The sequence below is a fragment of the Stigmatopora argus genome, chromosome 13 (genome assembly GCF_051989625.1).
Source record: "Stigmatopora argus isolate UIUO_Sarg chromosome 13, RoL_Sarg_1.0, whole genome shotgun sequence".
In the NCBI taxonomy this organism is placed as follows: Eukaryota; Metazoa; Chordata; class Actinopteri; order Syngnathiformes; family Syngnathidae; genus Stigmatopora; species Stigmatopora argus.
In genome coordinates this window covers 5,565,157-5,588,316 of record NC_135399.1, presented here as the reverse complement: position 1 = coordinate 5,588,316, position 23,160 = coordinate 5,565,157, and positions in this window count along the sequence as shown.

The window sequence follows — 23,160 nt, the reverse complement described above, 5'->3', positions numbered from 1 at the left end:
ACTTGTTTTACTACTTGCAAAATTTTAACTTTAAACCTCAGGGCGGAGGTCAGCTGGGATGGGCTCCTGCACCCTCCGCGACCCTAGTGAGGACAAGAGAATGAGATGAGATGAGAACATGGAAGAATCTGGACGCATACTGTACTTGTAAATGTGAAACGATGATCTTCAATCAACCTTCTGCTGTTTGCCACGGAATTTGTCGCTAGTTGACGTCCAATCCATCTAAACTGGGAAGGCGGCAGTGTCCTATGTCATACATGACCTTTGATGCAAACAGATTTGTGATAGATTTAGGAACTTTTTTAGGGTCAGGACACTTAATAAAAAAGAAGGAAGGGAAAAATCTGTCATGAGCGTCTATTATGTTCATGCCAGGGGTCATGTCATGAAAATGACAATTTTATGACACTAGGCCAGGGGTAGGGAACCTATGGCCCGGGAGCCACATGTGGCTCTTTTGATGGGTGCATCTGGCTCGTTGCTAACCTGTGAGCTAAAATATGGAAATTGCTGGTGACAGAACTGAGATATTACATCTAGAACTGCTTTAATCTTCATTTTTTTGCAGTACACTCTTCTGGAATGCTTCCTCTCATTGATTAGCAACAGCATAAGAATCTTTGAAAAAGTCTTCAGTTTTTTTCAACTTTAAAAGTGGTGAAATTTAAAAAAAAATTGAAAAGGCACTCGTTTACATGTATGTATTTTGACTTTTAAATTCGTGGTATGGCTCACAAGGAATAACATTGGAAAATATGAATTGTTTGTGGCTCTCTTCGTCAAAAAGGTTCCCGACCCCTGCACTAGGCATAAGAACCATTTAACGAAAAGGTTACCGTGCTGTTGTTACAAAATAGGAAATGAAATATTACAGTACACGATGGATTAATTACTCTGGCTTGTGCATGGAAATAATTTTTTTTAACTTTTCTGTTAGTGGAAAAACCTCTCAAACAAGGTACGTGTATGCGTTGAAAAGGGAAATTCCTTCACACACCTATTGCAAATGTTGAATAATAGTGTCAGAATGACTGAAATTACTGTGTCGATCTAGATTAAAGTTAGCAGAGTGATCCACTTAGACACACATACTGGAGATTCAGTTTTACTTAATCATTTCATGCTGTATGATTTGAACAAAAACAGAATGGGAAAGCAATTTAAGCGCAACTGGCTCTCCTGAGGGGTCTTGAAGGCCTCGCCTTGCCGTTTCTTGACTAGGAAACCACACACAGTCAACCACATTGACGGTTGATCGGCTTCCACCCAAAACCAACCAACGTTTTCTCTGAAACACCATTTGAATATCCAACGATATCAGGTTATGTCTAGTTATGATTTTAATCAGAGGCTTGTTATTACAATTCAAGTAAAACTGTCTGTCTAGGAAATGAAAACAGACAAAAGAGGGTTACAACATTGTGATTTTTCTTATGATGGTGATTTAATTTCCATCTGTATTAGTGGCATCATTCAACTGTAAAACTGAACTGTATAACTACTATGTATATTTAGACATAAGCAGGTAGCTTTGGCTATGAAGAACAAAAGAGATCAAATTTCATCAATAAATGTATTAATAATAATTTAATGGTATTGGTATATACCATTGGTAATGGTATATATTGAGTGTTACGACCTACCGCATGCATGTACATCTGTGTATGTATGTATATATGTGCTTATATATATGTATGTGTATGCATGTATATATGTGCTTATATATGTATGTATATATGTGCTTATATATATATATATATATATATATGTATATATATGTATATGTATGCATGTATATGTGTATGTATGTATATATGTGCTTATATATATGTGTATGCATGTATATATGTGCTTATATATATGTATGTGTATGCATGTATATATGTGTATATATGTATATATATATATGTGTATGTACATGTATGTGTGTATATATATATATATATAAATATATATATATTTCATATATATATATATATTCATGTTTTTATTTATTTACTTACTTATTACCAATCTATTTATGTCTTAAATGCCTTTCCTATTTCTGCATCCTCACCCTCTTGCTAATGTGACAACGAAATTTCCCAAATACGGGATGAATAAAGTTATCCAATCCAATATTTAATGGAAATTGGTCTTTCAATGGTATTGATGATGATATGATGATTAGACAATAAATTTACTTTATCAATAGTAGTGTTCTTACTTCGAATGTATTGGACGTCAATGGGCGTCAATGGCAGCTAAGGATTCATTTGTTTATTCATCTTGCGTGCCGCTTGGTTCCGGAGGTGCTGGAGCTTATTCTAGCTAACTATGGGCAGAAGGAGAAAACCCTAAATCGGTGGCCAGCCAATCACAGAGCACAACGAGACAAATATCCAGTGACGCACACATTTAAATTCACAGACAGTTTGAAGCAACAGTGTCAAACGTGCGGCCTGTGGGCTGGAGGTGGCTCGCTAGGGGGTCCGATCCGTGGTTGTTCTGCCTGACAAGGACTGTGTAGCTCATTCACACTGTTTGTACATTATTAAATGCTTTAATTTTTTTGACAAGGGTGCCTGCAAAACCAGACGTTTCTGAATTGTGTGATGAAGTGCATGCACTACTGGAATTTGGGAAATTTCCTATCTGCAGTCACATTCCTTCATTCATCCCCTGTCGTCAAAACAGCGCCTTCAATGGCAGCCAATGAGTTAAAAGGGACCCTTAAAATGCCCCCAAACCAATAGGAAGTAACCTGGAAATGCCCAAAAGAACCGAAAAATCCCAGAGAGTTCCTCCAAGGCAAAAGGAAATCGTCCAACATTTGACGGAAGTATTCATTTTCTGTACCGCTTATCCTCACAAGCCCTGGGGAGAACATACAAAATCCACATAGCGAGGACTGATGTGGGATTGAACCCTCGACCCAAGAATTGTAAGTCGGACACGCTAACTACTTGGCTGCCCTTGCTGGAATTAATAACCTTAAAATTAAAGTGAAATGAAAATTCAATGAAAGTAAAAAATAAGTGACTTGGGCGGCCCGGCGGCTTAAGTGGTTGGCGCGTCGGCCTCACAGTGAGAGTCCTGGGTTCAAATCCAGGTCGGTCCACCTGTGTGGAGTTTGCTTGTTCTTCCCGAGCCTGTGTGGGTTTTCTTTGGGTACTCCGGTTTCTTCCCACATTCCCAAGACATGCATGATAGGCTGATTGGACACTCTAAATTGCCCCTAGGTATGAGTGTGAGCGTGAATGGTTGTTCGTCTCCTTGTGGCCTGTGATTGGCTGGCCACCAATTCAGGGTGTCCCCCGCCTTTGGCCCGAAGTCAGCTGGGATAGGCTGCAGCAGCCCCCGCGACCCTAATGAGGATAGAGCGGTTCAGAAAATGAGATGAGAAAATGAACTAATTGCCTGCTATTGACAATGATAAATGTCAAATTCACTTAAAATGGTTGTGGATGCTCATCTTTCATTGCCATTGATTCTGCTAAACATCCAATTCATTTTGACTTCCTAGTCAAAACGTCTTGCAGCATCAATGGTGGCAAGTAAGTTACGTTTTTGGGGCCAAAACTAAACTGGTCCGACCAACATGAAATTTAGTTGGCATTAATGCAGCCCAAGAACCAAACTGAGTTTGAAACCCACGATTTAGGGTGTTCAATCAGCCTACCACCCTTAATAGTAATCTCCTTAAATGATTCCTGTCCCTTTCCTTTTCTTCTGCTTATCCTCACACGGGTCATGAGGGTGCTGGAGCATATCCAGGCTAACAATGGACAGTGGGTCAGGTACACCTTGTGTGGGATGCCACCCAATCTCATCTCTAAATTAATGATCTATTAGTATCTTCTATTGCAGTGCATTCCAGCTTTTAGTGAGGCATTGCCATGTTGACTATGACAATTATAGCTCCATCACAGTTTCAGGATGTTTTTCTCCCCTACTACATTTAAAAAGTTCACCTGGCAAAAAAACTCAGCAGTTTAGTGTCCTTAAAGAGACAAGGCCCCTCACAATTTACGATGTATTCCTTGTTTGATGTTCCCCTCCCCCACGTCTGTGAAAAGGCCTCCTTTACTGAGGAATAAAAAAGGTTTCTCTTCATGGTGATATCATGAAAACACTTGGGAGATCAGCCTTTCAATAGTTTTCTTTCCACAAGTTTTTAGTGATAATATCTTTTCTCATGTGTTTTGACAGCCAAGTGTTTCACACACACACATTAGCGGGCTGGAGAGATGCTCTGTCAATTTCAGGAAGGCCTTGACAGCTTCATTTTTCAAGTGGGAAGCCGCGTCGCTCTTGAGCGTGCACCTGCGTGAACAAATCCTTCAGGATTTCAAAAGGTCGGCGTCTTTATGGTATGCGGGGTGTCAACGATGTGAATGACAACAACAACCCAAAAACTCAAGCGTGGACTAAATGGCTGCCAAGACAGCTTTAGAAAGTAACAGTAGAATTTGCTTAAATGGTAGTATTCATGTTATATTTTTCCATAACCTTTTTAAATTAAACATATTTATATTTTTTGTTAAATTTATCTTATGTTTATTTATCTCATCTCATTTTCTGAAGCACTTCATCCTCACTAGGGTCGCGGGGGGTGCTGGAGCCCATCCCAAAGGTGGGGGACACCCTGAATTGGTGGCCAGCCAATCGCAGGGCACAAGGAGACAAACAACCATTCACGCTCACACTCATACCTAGGGTCAATTTAGTGTCCAATCAGCCTATCATGCATGATTTTGGAATATGGGTGGAAACCGGAGTACCCGGAGAAAACCCATGCAGGCCCGGGGGAGAACATGCAAACTCTACACAGATGGATTTGAACCCACGTCCCCCACTGTGAGGCCGACACATCTGCTGGGCCACTCATGATTATATATTTCTAATATGAAAAATATATAAAATGTTATTTTAAATGGATTACAACAACAAAATATAAAACTAAATAAATATATCAGCTAAGATTTTTTAAGTAAATTCATTGTATTTTATGATTTATTACTTTTATCAGAAACACAATTTTGTAAAAAATCCCAAGTAAAGAAAGAAAATCAACAGCAAGATACATAAAAAAATACATTAAAAATTAATAAAAGTTAATAATGATGAATAAAGTTTAATTTAATCAGATTAGATTAAATTAAACTTTATTTGTCATTATTTACTTTTGTTATTTTTTTAATGTATTTTTTATGTATCTTGCTGTTGATTTTCTTTCTTTACTTGGGAAAAATGTTTTTTCAATTGTGTTTCTGATAAAAGTAATATTTAGATTAAAATAAATGAACACGTGAGTTGGTATTTTTTAAATGACAAAACTCATTTTATCTCAGCCAACTGTGCGGTGGTTCTGTTCATCTCCTTGTGCCCTGCGATTGGCTGTCCACCAAATCAGGGTGTCCCCCGCCTCTGGCCCGAAGTCAGCAAGGTTAGGCTCCAGCACCCCCCCCCCCCCCCCCCCCCCCACAATCCTAGTGAGGATAAAGCGGTTCAGAAAATGAGAGATGAGTTTTTTTATAGAAAAATGTGGCTAATATTAATAATCATTAAAGAATGCCTATCTGCTCCAGGGTTGGTTAATGACCAATCTGGAGACATCCCACTCCTCATCATATGCCAGCTGGGGGAGACTCCAGGTCCCCGTCCCCTAATGAGGGCAGGCGCTATAGAAAATCAGTGTATAGATGGATAAAAAAGGAAAGTATGGCAGGAATTTGAGGGAGAAAATGCAGAGGAGGTAGATTGCTGAGGCCATGTTTGAGAAGGGGATCCACTGAATAGACATTTGCACAAAAATAGCAAGAGTCTGTCAGACCCCCCAGCAGCTAGACCACAATACAAGAAGTCATTAGCAATAAGTCACTCAATCTCCTCAAGCGGCTGGCTCTCCCACATTCTCTTCTTTCTATGGCGTCGCCCACCCTTTCCCTTTGCACTTATCTCGGCATCTTTCTGTTTATGAGTATGAATAATCAAAAGAAATAATGACAGGAGCCAAACACTTTATAATAATGGCCTAAAAGGTCAGCGTGTGTTATTTTTGAGCGCGTAAGAAAAGTACATTCAATTGTGTTGAAATTGAACAACGCGGTCTCAGGGCTTTTGTGCTTCGTGACGTCTACTGAATCGGCCAGAAAACGCGGCACAAACACTTGAAATCTTATCAGTAGTCAACGGAAGTCAGACTCCTCTGCCAAGAGTGGCAGACAAGCAATGGGATTTCCTTCTGTTGTTTGTATTTCTGTACAGTACTGGGAAAGAGATTTACAAGTATGCTTTACTGAGAGAAGTCACGGTCAATTAGGCTGCCACGGTTCGTATAAATGTCATCGTCTAGCTAATTAATCCACACCCATTTCAATCCTGTGTATACATTGTGGTCCAAAATCTGTTTTTTGACCCTCCTGATAGAAAATATTCTGGGGGGTTTTAATCTACGTAATTAAAAAAAGAGTAAATACTCTTTTGTTTCTTTATTATTATTATTTTTAATTCATTCATTCATTTTCTGAACTGCTAAGTGCTGAAGCCTATCCCAGCAAACTACGGGCACCCGGCGGGGAATACCTTCAATCGGTGGCCATCCAATCTCAGGTTGTTGTTTTTTTTTTAATTAAAAAAAAATTCAAAGAAAAAAAGTGGGGAACATATTTTCCCGTTTTTTTTAAAAGAGACTCACTTAAAAATTGCTTAAATCCTATATATGAGCCTCTTAATAGTAGTTCATTTTTCCTATGATTCCTGTTTTTTTAAAAACAATAAAAAATTTCTCTTTTTTGATCGTAATTTTAAAAAAAAATTAAACAAATATAAATGAAATGGATGAAAAATGAATGTTATTTTTTTAATATTTTTTTATGGTGAAAAATGTACAAATGCTTTTGATTCTTTTAATAAGAAATGTTCTGTTGTAAATATTCTCAGTTATTTTGTTTTAATTTATATAAAAAGGAAGAAAAAAAACAGTAAACTTCTGCTTTAGTTTGTTTCATTCATTCATCCTCCATACCACGCATCCTCAAAAGGGTTGGGGGGATTGCTGGAGCCTAACCCAGCTGACTTTGGGCGAAAGGCAGACTACACCCTAGACTGGTCACCAGGCAGCCGTAGAGCACACAGAGAGACAAACTAAATTCCACACTCACAATCATACACCACCAGTGAACCTCTACACCACGAGACGGCTTTTAGTTTTTTTATCATCATATTTTTTCACATTTAAACTTAAAATACAGTACGATACTTCAAATTTCTAAAACTTAAAAGCCACCTCGTGGTGTAGCGGTTCACTCGCCTGACTTCGGTGTGGGCAGGTGCGGGCTCCCGCTGGTGGAGGTATGATTGTCAGCGTGGAAGGGTGTTTGTCTCTCTGTGTGCTCTACGGCTGACTGGCGACCAGTCGAGGGTGTAGTCTGCCTTTCGCCTGAAGTCAGCTGGGTTAGGCTCCAGCAACCCCTGCAGTCCTTTTGAGGATGCGCGGAATGGAGAATGAATGAAAAATAATGAATGAACTTATAAAACTTAATACTTACACTAAACCTAAAATACAGGCAAAACAGTATTCGGAATGATGGCCTAACTCTCTGGTTGAAAAAAGACGGTGCGAGACGTCCAGTGAAATTGCTGACACAGTGGTACCTCTACATACGAGCAGCTCTACCTACAAGATGCTCGAGATACGAGGAAAATTTTGAGCAAAAATTCGCTCTAGATACGAGAAAATTTTTGAGATGCGAGAAAGCCGGCAAAGTCTTTTTTGCCGCATCTCTTTCGTGTATAACAGATATCTACGAGCAATGAACGATTTCTTCACAAGAGTTTCTCCTACACATGGACCAGAAAACGCACAATGCGCATGAGCGGGCAAAAAGAGGGCTTTCTGGGTAATGAAGTATACTCGTGCACACAACACCGATAGCCAATGGCACCCTTTCTCAGAATAAAACTTCATTACCCACAATCAATACGTGGGTAGGCTGAGCTGTAGGATTTTCTGTTTTTCCTTCCTTAGCCTGTCAGCTGCCGCGATCGCTCATTCAAGACTACTTCTCGTTGGCAAGTGGTCGTGCGTTATCCTATTGTGAGGACATTTGTGTGCATCATTTTCAGAATATTTTGAAGGGAATACAACAGCAAACAGCCCATGGATAGCGAACGGAGGGTGGAGGCGTGGCAAACAGCTAACCCGGAGAACAAAAGTAAAAAAAATTAAAACAAAATTAGAATTCAGTTTTGTGTAAAGTTACATTAAACGTATGTTTGAGTGTGTCTGTATATATTAATCCAAGTTAATTTAAATTTGTTTGTTCCGTTACAAGTGCGTTATCATGGAAAGATACCCCCCTCCCCTCTCTTTCTGTCCCTCTCTGTACCCTCCGCGAAATCCGCCCAATTTTAGTTCTATTAAACACATTTTATTACTATTAAACCACTAGTTATGTGTTACTTTGTTAATAGATGGCGATTAGAAGAAATAAAAAAAAAATTCCAATCCAATATTCTGGTTTTGGTGTTTTTTCAGAGGGTTGGAACAAATTAATTTGTTTTTAGTTCATTTCAATGGGAAATGTTCGCTCGAATTACGAGAAGATCGACATACGAGCTCAGTCCCGGAACGAATTAAGCTCGTATGTAGCGGTACCACTGACATTTATTTTTCCAATTCTTGTCAAAAAGGCAAAAATGAATAAGTGAAAGGTAAGAAAGTTAACACCTCCAAATAATGCTGCCAAAATTAAAGTGCATTCTTAGGCAGTAGGTGGACCATTTTTCTTTCCTTCCTCTCCCTGATGACAAGACAATAGGGGTGAAAGTTAGCAACCTTACCTGTGAACTTTATGTCATATCTGGTATGTGGGATAGGATGACACATTTGACCTGTGGGCAAACAAGCTAGACTTGTCTGTGGAAAAGAAGCTGTCATTCCTAGGTCTGTATTGGATACACTAACCGTCCCCCGGAGCGAGACATTTCCCTGGCTATCACTTTTTTTCAACTTTGGAATAATCCCTCCATAACATGATATGTGAACGTGAAGAAATGCATGCTGCTGGTACGGATGAGGGAAAACTTGACATTTTTAGTGAGTTACCACTGTCCTCGTAGATGACAGACATGGTCAATGGAGGGAACCGCAGCTCGTCATGGTCAATGGTGTTCCAGGGAGGCACTGACAGATTCAGTGCGTTCCCAGAAGAAGATGGAGAAGAAGCGTAAGAAGAGAAAAAGATTTAATAGAAAAGAATAAGATAAGAAGAGATGAAGAGAAAGAGAAAATGGGCAGAGAGAAATGAAGAGAGAAGGATAAAAAAGAAGAAAAAGAATAGAAAAACAAGATGAACAAAAAAGAAAAGTAGAGGAAAAAGAAGAAAAAGAAGGTGAATTCTTCTAATTCATTGGGAAAAAAAAACAACTTCATACATAAAATCCCTTATTTTATTGTAACTGTTCCTGTTCCCACTCGCTCAGTAGGCTCACACAATACTACTTTGGTAAATGTATATGAGATGACTTTGTAATGCTACTTTCAGCCAAGTTAATTACAAATCTAACTTTTGGCAGGTTCACACGCTTTCATTGTTTTATTCAAACCCGTAAGGTAGCATAAATCATCACCAACTCATGTTTCCGTGTCACTATTGTATCCTTAATTCGTCGTCTATCCAGCATTTATTCAGGAAACACTTCATTGTAAACCATTCATTCATTTTCTGAACCGGTTTTCCTCACAAGGATCACAGCGGGTGCTGGAGTCTATCCCAGCTAACTTTTGGGAACCAGGCAGGGGACAGTACCCAAAGAAACCCCATGCAAACTTCACATAGTAAAGAACAACCTTGGATTAAACACTAAACCAACAACCGCAAAATGAGGATAATGTGATACATTACAATATTTACATCAATAAATGGATTCCGATCTACCGTTCTGTGCGTCCAAATAGCTGAAAAGGACAGCTGATGTTGTATATTTACCTCATCAACCTGTGCATCTTGAACGGAACATGACCGCTTGTAATCAGACAATGATTTCCTGGGATTGTAATTAAGTCACTAAGCAGTTGCTGACCAAGAATGATTGCTTAAAATCACATTACCAGACTTCGGGGCATGTCTGAAAAGCGATTTTCCTGGATTTTGAATGTCCCAAAGGGTAGTAGAGCAGGTCATCTGTTGACTGAAGGGTCAGTGCTTTCACTGAACACCAAGGCAGCACCTGCTATCTAAGTTTGTCCTGTTTTCACTGGGGTCAACAACAAAAAAACTGTAAATACTTTCCCAACTTGGAGTTCTTTAGAGTCAGACAAGCAAATGTCTCACATTTTTCTGCTTCCAGCCCAGCAATTAACCTTAAGTTCAAGGCAATCTTAGAAAAGACTAATGTCTGGTAGGGTTAGTAACCCCATGTCCTGATAAGGGAACGTTGGGGAGATGTTTTCATGCGTTATCGTCGCCAGCTGCGCGTCATCCGAGAAAGAAATTATCGCAGAGTGGTACAGGTCATTCTGACTTTATTACGGCTGAACTGGTTTCATGAATTATTGTCAGGAACCCCCCAACTCACTGCTCTCATTAACTCATTGGCTCTCTTTGAGCATGGAACACAAACCAAAGTTGCTATAAAAATAAGAAGGTTGCATGTTGACAAGACGTAAATTTGATAAATTAACACTTAGAACACTCAAACTAAGGAAAAAGTTTGATTTTTTTTTCATGAAAAATATCCTTGTCTTCCATTGACTGTGATAGATGTCCATTCCATTTGGACAGGGAGAAAATTCCAATTCTGACCTCTGTAACCTTTGACCTCATGACCCCAAATTTTGCTTCTTACGTTTCGTATTACAAACATATCCTAAAACAGGCATGTCCAAAGTCCGGCCCGCGGGCCAATTGCGGCCCGTGGACAAATTTTTACCGGCCCGCGGCCTCTATCATGAATGTTTTTTTTTTTTTTTTTTTTTAATATTTTTTTTTTTTTTTTTTTTTTTTAATATTTTTTTTTTTTTTTTTTTTTCATCATGAAATCAATAATATGCGGCCCGCCAGCACTGTTGACCACAGTATAAAATACATGTGTACAAAAAGCTATTTTTCATATTTTTCATTTCACCAGAAGATGGCAGTAGCCCTGTGGCCGCACTCTGGCCGCCGTGACCCTTGACCTTGCGTGATCGTTTCAGCCCAGCACATTTCTAACATGGCGTCTGTAAACAAAAAAAGGAAAGTTGACCGCGAGGGCCGCCGCTTCCAGGACAAGTGGAAATTTGAGTATTTTTTCACTGAAATACGAAACAACTGTGTCTGCCTAATTTGCCAAGTGACTGGCTGTTTTCAAGGAATTCAACATCAAGAGGCACTACCAGACGAAACATGCTAGCTACGACAAGCTAACTGGGAACAAACGCGGTGAAAAAGTGAAGCAACTGGAAGCTGTTTTAACGGCACAGCAAAGCTTTTTCACAAGAGTCCGTGAGTCAAATGAAAATGCCACAAAGGCAAGCTACGACGTGGCAACGCTGATTGCAAAGCACTGCAAACCTTTCACTGAGGGTGAATTTATTAAAGACTGTGTAATGAAAATGGTTGAGAAAATTTGTCCCGCGAAGAAGCAAGAGTTTGCCAATATTTGCCTGGCTCGTAATACAGTGGTACGGAGAATTGAAGACGTTTCATTAGATATTAAGAGACAGTTAGAGGCAAAAGGAACTGAGTTTGACTTTTTCTCGTTAGCGTGCGATGAAAGCACGGATGCGTCCGACACCGCTCAGTTACTGATCTTTTTAAGAGGAGTGGACAATGACATGAACGTGAGTGAAGAGCTTCTGGACCTCCAGAGTCTGAACGGCCAAACAAGAGGAACGGATTTATTTGTTTCTGTTTGTTCCACCGTAAAAAAACCATAACGGTCAAATTTCCATGGTTAGTTACTACTACTACATTCAAAGAATGTCAGGCTAAATAGTCGGCCCCCACACATTTTCACCTTACCAAATCTGGCCCTCTTTGCAAAAAGTTTGGACACCCCTGTCCTAAAAGTTTGATAATAATCCCTTACTTTATTGAAATGATCACAAAAGTCCAAAATGTAATCACCTCGTCTGTTTCATATGACAAATACTATATACAGAAATTGTGATATTAACCCAGGGTTGGGCAAACTTTTCGGCCCGGGGGCCACATTGACTTTAAAAATTTGTCAGGCGGGCCTGGTCAGCACAAGATATGATACATATAAAAAATGCATCCGTTAACAGTACATATGAAACATAAACAGAAAAAAAGGACTAAAGGAAATGACACAAGCTGTCAATTTTTCCAAAATTACAAAACCGACGGCAGAATTGCTCATGCAGGTCATCCAATGATTTCCTGTATTTTCACCCAAAAAAAAAAATTGGACAACGTCGGCGGGCCGGATTAAAAGGCCTAACGGGCCGTATATGGCCCGCGGGCCGTAGTTTGCCCATGTCTGTATTAACCCCTTTATTGTTATTGAGTTGAGTAAAACATAGAGACAAAGGGTTGTTCATCCACCCCTTTCAGTCCAAATGGATTGGACATCTATTGGCAGCAATGGCACTGAAACATGATCAGTCAATGCCAGCCATCCCAATTAAAATGATGTTTATTTCCATTGATGTCAATGGCAGTAAATGAGTTAAACAACGCTATTATACTCTGCACACATAGGCATTGTCCTCAGTATCAAGAGGGATTTAGGAACGTCTCGCGGAAACATTCTCAGCCTCGCATATGGTTGCCAAACTTTGTTATTGGGGGGGCCACACTGGGAAAACAGGTGTGTGAGGCCTGAGAAAAAAACATTCCGGCTCAGGGAAGTAAACACAGCAGAAGAAGAGGAGATATTTGGCAAACCAAATGGAAGGATGTGATGAAACACGTTCATAATGAACTACGGATTACCGGCTGAGAGACCGCAACACGCAAGCCACTGGCTAACACACAAGCCCCAGGTAACAACAATCATAATTACTAATTAAGCAAGCAGTCTAAAAGCAAGGGGTATGACTCATTTCATATTTCAGCTGTGAATAGACACCCATTGAATTAGGGTGTCAGTGTAAATGTATTTTACATCGAACACCATCAATGGCAGGCAAAATCTTAGGAATAATCATTACTTCAGAAACATTTCTTATGTATTGATTATTTTATTTGTCTGTCTGTTGTTATTTGTGCACTATGTGGTGAAAGCTTTACTTGTATAATGACAATAAAAGCATTCAATTCAATTAAACCACACCAAAGCGTGATATTTCACTCGCAAACCTTCCCAGTTCAAATGAATTGGATGGCTACTGCCATCTATGGCACCCAGTGATTCAGGACCCTGTGCCAAAAACCAGAGGACATCTGGTATTTTTCCTTGAATCTGTCTATTTTTAACGCATTACCTGCCATCAGATGAATACACAAAATTAATATATCTCAATTGAACCTCAGAAAGACAATATGCCCAATAACCACTCCCAGTTCAAATCGATTAGACATCTATTACCGTCAATGTGTTACTGTAATAAATCCTCACTTTCATTTGCACGAAACAGACTGACCGTCATTTACTATTCAAATGAATTAGACGTCTCCTGCCATGTATATATATATGTATATATATATATATATATATATATATATATATATATATATATATATATATATATATATATATATATATATATATATATATATACACACATGGAGGGAGACGTCTAAATCATTTGAATTGTAAATGGCTGTCAGTCTGAACGTTTAAACTCAGCGTTTTCGATGACTCATTTGGACAATTGTTCAATTCGGACACAGAAAATGAGGACTTTGATGGATTTGTGGGTCATGATGATGTGAGTACATTGTAAAATGGCTAAATAAAGTACAACCGAACTCAGTTTTGCTTCCGTTGCCTTTTTAAAAGCGTGTTTTTAGCGTGTGTCCGTATGTTTAAGCTGGTGTATGTTTTGCCATGACTGCGTCTTTAAAAACGGTGCGTCTTGTGTGTGTAAAATACAGAAATAGAACTCGTTACTGACACTGCGCCTTTAAATGCGATGCACCATATAGTCGTGAAAATACGATAATCAAAGAGTCAGGAATCTGTGCCAGAAAACAAAGACCCACTGCAATTCCTGTTTGAATTTGTCCAATATAAACTAATTGGCTGCAATCGATAAAGAAAAATGTTCAATTCATTTAAACAGGGTGGACTGACTGAGAATGCTCATTTTTAGTGCCATTGACAGCCCTAGATGTCCACTTGATGTGACTGTGAGGGTTGGGTTTTTGACAATATAAAAATGAGAATTGTTTTAAGAAACGGTCCCTTATTTTTTACTATTTTTCAATCTTTTGGTTATTTTTCTAATTTTTTTCTGTATTTTTAGTTTTTCCATATTTTGTATTTTTGTATTACTAGTATTTTATGTCAAACCTAATGACAGTAAGAGACCTCCAAATCAGTTGGAATGCTGATCATTCAGTGCCATTGAGGAAACTAGACTTCTAATCCATTTTGACTAGGAGGGGTGGATGATTCGCCCATCTCTTTCTAAATTAATTGGTCGTCTAGTGCCCTCAAGGAAAGCCAATGAGTTGATGTCTCTGTATAAAGGGAAGCAAAGAAAAACATATCATTTTCATCCATGCGTTAGAAAAATATTGCAGTAAGGTATGTTGAGTCACTCAAGCACAAATTTGTCATCCGCTCAGTTATTGACATTTAAAGCTGCGTTAAGGCTTCGCGAGTCCCTTCAAAATAAACAAACTGGCATTCCACTTGCAAATGAGAAAATGCTGTGATTGGCGAGAGCCGGGCTCGCACCCAAAACCCAACACTGCAGGCTTTATGTACGTAAACACGTAAAGCACTCAGGAAGAACTTCAGTGGGATGTACAGTAAATACTCTAGCCTGAAGCAGAAAATGAAGATGGATAATAAAACCCAAAACAGGTGGTTTCTATTGGAGGTCTCATAGCCGCCAGGATGTGACGAGCTGGGAAGCATCTGCAGTTTCGGTCTCCAGTTCACTCGCTCTTAAAATCCATCCATCAAAACTGATTTATCGGCAGAAATTAGTTTTTAGAACTGATAGATCAAATGCCAAGACAAAGATGTGAGGAAATACCAACATCATTTAAGAAGTACAAGAGGCGGGGAAGAACACAAAATCGCGGGAATTAAAGACTATCCCAGCTAATACGAGCATTAGTTAGGAACACCCTGAATTGGTGGGCAGCCAATCACAGGGTAGAAGGAAACGGGCAACCATTCACGCTCACACTCATACCTAGGGGCAATTTTTAGAGTGTTCAACCAGCCTCCCAGGGTTTGTTTTTGAAGATGTGGGAGGAAATGGAGTACCTGGAGAAAACCCAGACAGGCCCGGAGAACATGCAAACTCCACACAGGAAGGTCGAAAGCCAATCAGTCAACTCTCAATCACAGAAATGTGAGGCGGACGTGCTAAGTACTCTTGCACCAGACCGGCCCATTATTTGTATGTGCACAGTGTATTTATTTAGATTATTTATTTATTTATTTTTAAATCTTGATTGACGACTGATTTTGTCCCTTTTCAACCTGATTGCTAACTGGGAAGGCGTGTGCGATCGATTGGTCGCCGGTCTTTTGGTCGCCGTCTTTTGGTCGCCGTCTTTTGGTCGCCGTCTTTTGGTCGCCGGTCTTTTGGTCGCGGTCTTTTGGTCACCCCTACCGCGACAACGGGCGACCAAAAGGCCGGCGACCAAAAGACCGACGACCAAAAGACCGGCGACAAAACAAGGTAAAACAACACGGTCTACGCATCAATAAAAGCCAACAATGGCCCTGAGCAGTTTCACTGAGCCAACGTGAGTGTATAAGAGTTTGTATGTACATGCGTTGTCCCTTTAAGAAGCTACGTCAGTCAGTGTCTTAACAAGTTCTCCAACAAAAAACAATAAAAGTCTGGGAAATTTTGAGCTTTTCTTTAGCCTAATAATTACTAGGGCATTAAGTATGACTAAATAGTAATTCGCAGTTTGTATTTAGGAAATTTGAGCAACGATTTAAATGGTAATTATCACTTACCTTCCGGGCGACCAACAGACTGGCGACCAAAAGATCGGCGACCAAAAGACCGGCGACCAATCGACCGTGTACCCTGGGAAGGTACGTCTAGAGATAAATTGGTTAATTTGCTGCTCCTTTCAACTCCTAAATATATATCAGAGACCCTTTGTTATACATACACTTATATGTAATCTTGACTATTGGTACATGAACTGCTTTCATGTGCTGGTTAGTGCAAGCACGTTCTATTTTTTTATATTTTCATCTATATGGTAAGACAGAAAGAAGACTGACAAACACATGTAGGCAATGTGTTGGAGCAAATCTGCTTTTAGTTATGGCATTATAGAAATGATTGTGACAGGAGTTAAAAGGGTACCATTTCATCAATCCAACATTGAAAGACAGACCTCCCGCCACACAGTCTTCCTGCTCATAAATATGATCGCTCACGTCAGGCGGTAAGTTGCAGGCACTCCATACATCAGGTCCTAAGTGGAAGCCTGGATAGGCATGATTTCCATCCATCTAGTACGAAGTGGCAGGCTTTCCGTGGAGGTTTTTGCCTGGATCCTATCAGAGCGGTTCACCCCAGTCAATTGCCTGTCAGGGAAGGGGAACCCAAGGGGGAGGGGTGCTGAAAAATGCCACCGACAACACTAATGAACGAAAAAGTGTGTGAAAAGTCTGCCTGGGGAAGAGGTTTCCTGTGTATTTTCACACAAAAGAAGGATGGAGACGAGGATGAAAAGGCCTGAAAGACACATCCTGCGCATGCTACGTGGAAAAAAGAGGAAGGAGGCAGTGATTGTTATTATTTTGCTTTTCTCTCACACGCTTAGGAACTCACAGAGAACTCCAGCGCTCTATTTGTAGACTATCCTCCACAGCTGCTGAGATCTTTTGCGCATTATTCCAGCCAGCTGCTACGTTTGCCATCATATCCTGTAAGTTTCTGCGGGTTTAACACCTGGATTTAGTGATAATAGTGCCATTAACCCAAGTGATATCCTTTCCCACTGAAGACAGGTTGCAGGGAAAAGCGCTCAATACGTTTGGACTGAAAGAAGGGGGATGTAATGTGCATGGAATGATGCCAACCCTCCCAGTCCAAATTGAATTGATGTTTTTCTTTGTGAGCACTGGGTGTGAATGATCATCTTTCAGTTCAATTTCAGTTAATGGAAGCAAATGGGGTGATCGATGACCATTTTGAAAGTAAAATATGTGTACGTATATTTTACTTTTTTGCGTTTTAATTTTTCAATTTTAAAATTCCTATTAAAGAATGTAAACATAAAAAATATTCAGTTAATTCATGGAAAAAAATGTGATTAGTTGACTATAAAAATGAATTGTTTGTGCCAATGGTGATCGATGATCATTTTGAAAGTAAAAAAAAATATTAATAATAAAATATATATATATATATTTTTTAAATTTAAAATTATCACAAATTATTTCCATGAATTAACTGAATATTTGAATGTTTACATATTTTTTTATTATTGTTGTTATTTATTTACTTATCTGCGTTTTAATTTTTCAATTTTAAAATTCCTATTAAAAAATGTAAACATTCAAATATTCAGTTAATTCATGGAAAAAAATGTGATTAGTTGACTATAAAAATGAATCATTTGTGCCAAATAATTTAAATATAACATCTTGTTTTAGTTGCGTCACATTTTTGCCTATCTGGATTAGCCAAGACATTGCATGCGATGGCATTGGCTTCTTCGCCTTCAAAATCAAAACAGACAATTTCTTGGAAAACAAGCAGTGACCTTAAATTAGCTGAACAGGAAACTGAGCAAATGAGCTGATAACACAGCATGACTTTGGAGAAACAATGTTGGCACGCTGCTTATTTTAAGACATGTTTGAAACCTCAAATATGCTTCAAAATTTTGCATCAACTTTTTGGCTGTCATTGAAAGAACAAGACCTCCTAATCATATTGACGAAACAAATGGATTGGATTTTGATCGCCTTTAATGATACTCAAGCTGTGCACTCATATCTTGTGTTCCCAGTTTAGATGAATTGGACGTTTAATGTCACGGATTCCAGAAATGCAAAATAAACCAATAAAATGTGTAACAAAGAGAAGTAATGACGTTGAAGGTTAAAGAGGTTAGAAATATGTTAGTGTTCGAGGTAACTCGAGAACAAATTAAAAGATTATGATCAAACTTGCAGGATATGTTTATATTTTGAAAATAGGTTATTACATTTTAGGATCATCAGGTAAAGAGGCTAGAGAAAAAAAAATCCGCTAACTTGATTCATACAGACATACGAGTGCTACAGACAAACATCTTTAACTTGTTATCATGGTGATACTTATTGGTTTACCCAGTAGTTTATGAGTTTTGACAGTCAACCAATTTACAAGGTCGCATTCAGTCCCCCACCTCTGAAAATGGGTCTGAGACATTATTTTAACAACATATTTTCGGCCAAATGTAATCAAGAAGCTTGCCAAGTCTGACCTAATGAAAAATCAATTGCTGAAAACATGAAAAAAAAATCAACGAACAAAGCAAGTGAAGTGTTGATTCAACTAAATCCAGCACATTCGTCAAAAACATGGGAGCCCATTTTGCAAATGATATTCATAAGGTAGTCAAATGCGCTTGTTCGGTTACAACAGAGGTGTGATTTGAGTCATTGATTCAGTGGTGTGAAACAGAGCCAGATGTGTTTTGAGTAGGTTGTAAATGCTACCCTGTGTTCGCGCCACATGTCGCAGGGTTAACAACGGGCCAGCTATTACGGCCAAAAGTCCAGAGAAAATGTGTTTGAAATGAAAGTTTACGGATGAGGTGAAATATGTCGTATCGTTTATCAGGAAATAAGGTTGGCGAGTGAAATGGGTTGTAATGAAGCGCGATTGGTGCCCCAGAAGCAATTTATTTTACCTTCGTGTCACAGTGTGGCCTTTGTGTGATCATTATTATGACAGGAATGAGGAATTTGCTCTCACGCTTGACTACATCATCACCAACCACAACCATTAACCAAAATGGCCCACTGAGTGGGGATGGGAACTTTTCATAGTAGTCGTATGAGCCAAAAAATTATCAAGATTACTTCACACGTTTTAAAATAGTAATTATTCAATTGTTTTTTTTGTTCTAATTTGTCGACGGGGGTCGTTGTTTAGCCTGTCGGTGTCACAGTTCTGTAATCGAAGGTTTGTGTGGAGTTTGCATGGTTTCCCCTGGGTTGTGTGGGTTTTCTCTGGGTACTCCGGTTTCCTCCCTCATGCCAAAAACATGCAGGATAAGTTGGTTGAACACTCTAAATTGCCCCTAGGTATGAGTGTGAGTGTGAATGGTTGTCCGTCTCGTTGTGCCCTGCGATTGGCTGGCTACCAATTCAGGGTGTCCCCCGCCTTGTGATTGGCTCCAGGGAAGCTCCAGCTCCAAATGTATAAGCGGTTCAGAAAATGAAAGAATTTGTTGATGGACAATGTTCGTTTGATAGTAGCACAAAGTAGTGGAAGAAGTTCTGCTAAAACTGCTGTAAATTGTTTTTGGCAGCATACAAAATATAATCGGGAGTATTGTTCTGTTTGAATTTATGGAAATTCCTGAGGCTTTTGTGTAATATTATTGCTTTAGGAATTGATAAAATTTTGTCAGTATGTGAATTTTGTCTTCTGTTTTATGTCAAAATTAGCCTATCCTAACTACCTAGAGGCAATCGGTGGGATATACCTTGAACTGGTTGCCAGCCAATCGCAGAGCACATTTAGACAAACAACCATTCATGCTCACACACATACCTAGGGACCATTTAGAGTGTTCAACCAAGCTAGCATGCACGTTTTTGGGATATGCGAGGAAACCAGAGTGTCGGGAGAACACTCACACGCAGGTTTGGATAGAACATGCAAACTTCACAAGGAACCCACCAGGGATTGAACCCTCGGTCTCTGAGGCAGACATGCCAACCACTTTTCACTGTGCCACCAACTCCTGGATGTTTTATGGGTTCCATTGAATTTTTTTAGGTGGCACTGAAACTGAAAGCCATAATTTACAGGCTTGGTCTGATGATAAGTGTTAAACTTAATTGTCCAAGCGGGGAAGGGTGGTCCTAATGGCATTTTCCTGGCTGTCCATTTGGGATATCCCTGGCTACAGTTCGACCACATTTGATTCATCCTCAAAATTCAATTAAACTATGATGTCGGTTATGAAATCCCCCAATCTCAAGTTTTCATCTTTTTTTTGTCTGATGTCAAGGGGTCCCACCCGACTACAAACTGCGATATGCTCCATAGAAAATGGACGGATGGGTTAAATAGTAGCCATGCATGCAATACCTTCCCTATTTTATCAACAAAGGATAACGACACACATGTCAAGCATGTGATTACAAAAAAATAAAGCACCCTAGCCATAAAAGTTAACAATCCAAGTGACTACTTTGAGGATTAAAAAAAAAAGTTAACCCCATAAAGATCTGCCATACATCATGTTTGGGTCAAGTTAGCTCTGACCCTCCCGGTAAAAATGAATTGGATGTCATTCATCGCCAATATTATTCATTCATTCATTTTCTGAACTGCTTATTCCACGCGGTAACCACTCGGCCTTCATTAATTCGAGGCATTTAGATAACCTTAAATTTGGCCACAATTATTGAATAGTGTTTTTCTTCATAAGCCTTGGAACAATTGTGACATTTAGAGTCAATACACTACGTTATTACTAAGTTTTAACTAGGCGCATTCTATATTTGGGTTACTCAAAAAGCAAGACTGACCTTTTCCGAGACTGGTGAGTTGGTGCCCACTTCCTGCTATTGAAGCTTCTGAAAATGGCTCCACAGTGGGAGAACTGGATGGACAATGGCACAGCTCAACAGACAATAGATCAGAGACCATTGACTGGTCCCTGACATATAAACACAAGTCACTTCAAAACCCGGCGATTCTATGCCAACACTAGGGTTGTAAAACTTTGACAATAGTCAAAAACATGATTTGCTTGAGACATGGCAAAGTGTTTGATTACCTCATTGGCTGCCACTGATGCAATGTATTACTGAATTTATTCTTTTTTTTATAATTGTGGTCTACAATTGACTTCAACGAGAGTTTAATAAGGGACTTGTAAAGCATCAACACTGCTCTCTGTCACGAAAGAGCCAGGCTGCCTTTCCGCCACATTTGACAAATTAAATAAGTCACCACTGATCCAACTTTGATCTAATCATTTTTTTCTATTTATCTCCGACTTAATCTCTAGGTATATGACAAAAAAAAAAAATTAAGTATGGAATGCAGACAAATGGGTATGATAAGAATCTGCACAATCACAATGATATTTATTATAAATAAGGGGTAAATATAAAAATTTAGTCAATGAATAATGATGAGTAATAATGAAGAATATAATGTTGACTTTTTTGTGAGAAAATATTGGTTGTAGTTAATTCACACAGTTGACTTGATTGAACCTTCTCCTCTACTTCCATCTGGATTATTGGCACACGCCGCATGACAAAATTGGTGAATCAGGCTTTAAACTTAAGTATTTGGGCGTTGTTAAACTGCTTCAAATTTTGTAAAAATAATAAATGGCAATCAAGGTGGACAGATGCGGACGAGCTTTTAGGAGGTTAGGGGACTGTAGTTGGTTCAGAGGAGAGTATATATAAAAAAAAGCACAAATTTGTTCTGCCACTAAAAGTGCATGACTATAAATACATTTTCATATATTCTGTTTTGCTCTATGAAAATATCGGTCATCTGCAAACAAACAAGTCATTAATTTTCTGAACCACTTATCCTCACAAGGGTTGCGGGGGGTGCTGGAGCCTATCCCAGCTAACTATGGGCACCAGGCGGGGCAGACACCCTGAATCGGTGACCAACCATTCGACGGACAACCATTCACACTCACACTCATACCTAGGGGCAATTTAGAATGTTCAACCAGCTTACCAGTTTATGGTTTGGGGATGTGGGAGTAAACCGGAGTACCTGGAGAAAACCCACGCAAGCCAAGGGAGAAGATGCAAACTCCACACAGTGAGGTCTGACATGGGGTCGAACCCTCAACCCTAAAACTGTGAGCCTGACGCGCTAACCACTCGGACGCTGTGCCGTGAACCAATGTTAAAAATTTGGCTAACTATGGGTATTTCCCTACACGTTTGTGAACTTTGAATGGCATCTTTGTCCGCAAAAAAATGATTAAAAAACAATTTCCTTAGTTTTTGTGGACTGAATCACTTAGTGGTTTGCTACTATACAGCTATTATTTGCTCGTGCCAATACACATCCAGTAGGTAAATAAAATCCCCCAAGCCAAGTGACTAATTTGTTCCATAACAAAATAGAAGCAATGCACGCATGCGCTCTTGAGTTGCTGAAGATAGCAACATACTGCTGGCAAACATTCGGCCCCGCCACAAACAGGGAGACGAACACTTGAAACCAGATGGTGTCCAAAGACGATTTGTTCAAAGGAGGCACTGACATGAAATTGACTCATTCAAGCTTTCAACTTGACATCTTAAAAATTAATTACAGACCTTTTTGGAGTGTGTGAGAAGAACCAAAGGTCTTGTTCACCCTATCCTTCTGCTTGGGTTCTTGTTAAAAGCAAACTTTGTTCTTCTCAGTCATTAAAGCATTCCTTAAGGCAGTCTAGGGGAAGACAATGTAGATATTGAGTGAGCAATCAGGAACAAATTGAGTGTTTTAATACAATAGCAGCCATTGACAACAATAAATGTCCAATTAATGTAAATTGGGAGGACTGGCTATCATTGTTCATCTTTTAGCTCCATTTATATCACTAAACATCCAATCCATTTTAACTAGGAGGGAGAATGAACAAATATTGGTTTTATTTTGAGTTGTCTAATTAGTACTTTTTGGGGAGAAACGCTTCTTTCACTCAATCACTGCCAGTGAGAGTTCAAGTTCATTTGAAATAGAACGGCTGGCATGGAGGAATCCTTTTTCACTGAGATTGACAGCACTAGACGTCCAATCTAATTTGTCCAAAAGTAATCTTTACCGTCTCACATTACTTACTCACTGGCTGCCATTGAAGGTGAAAG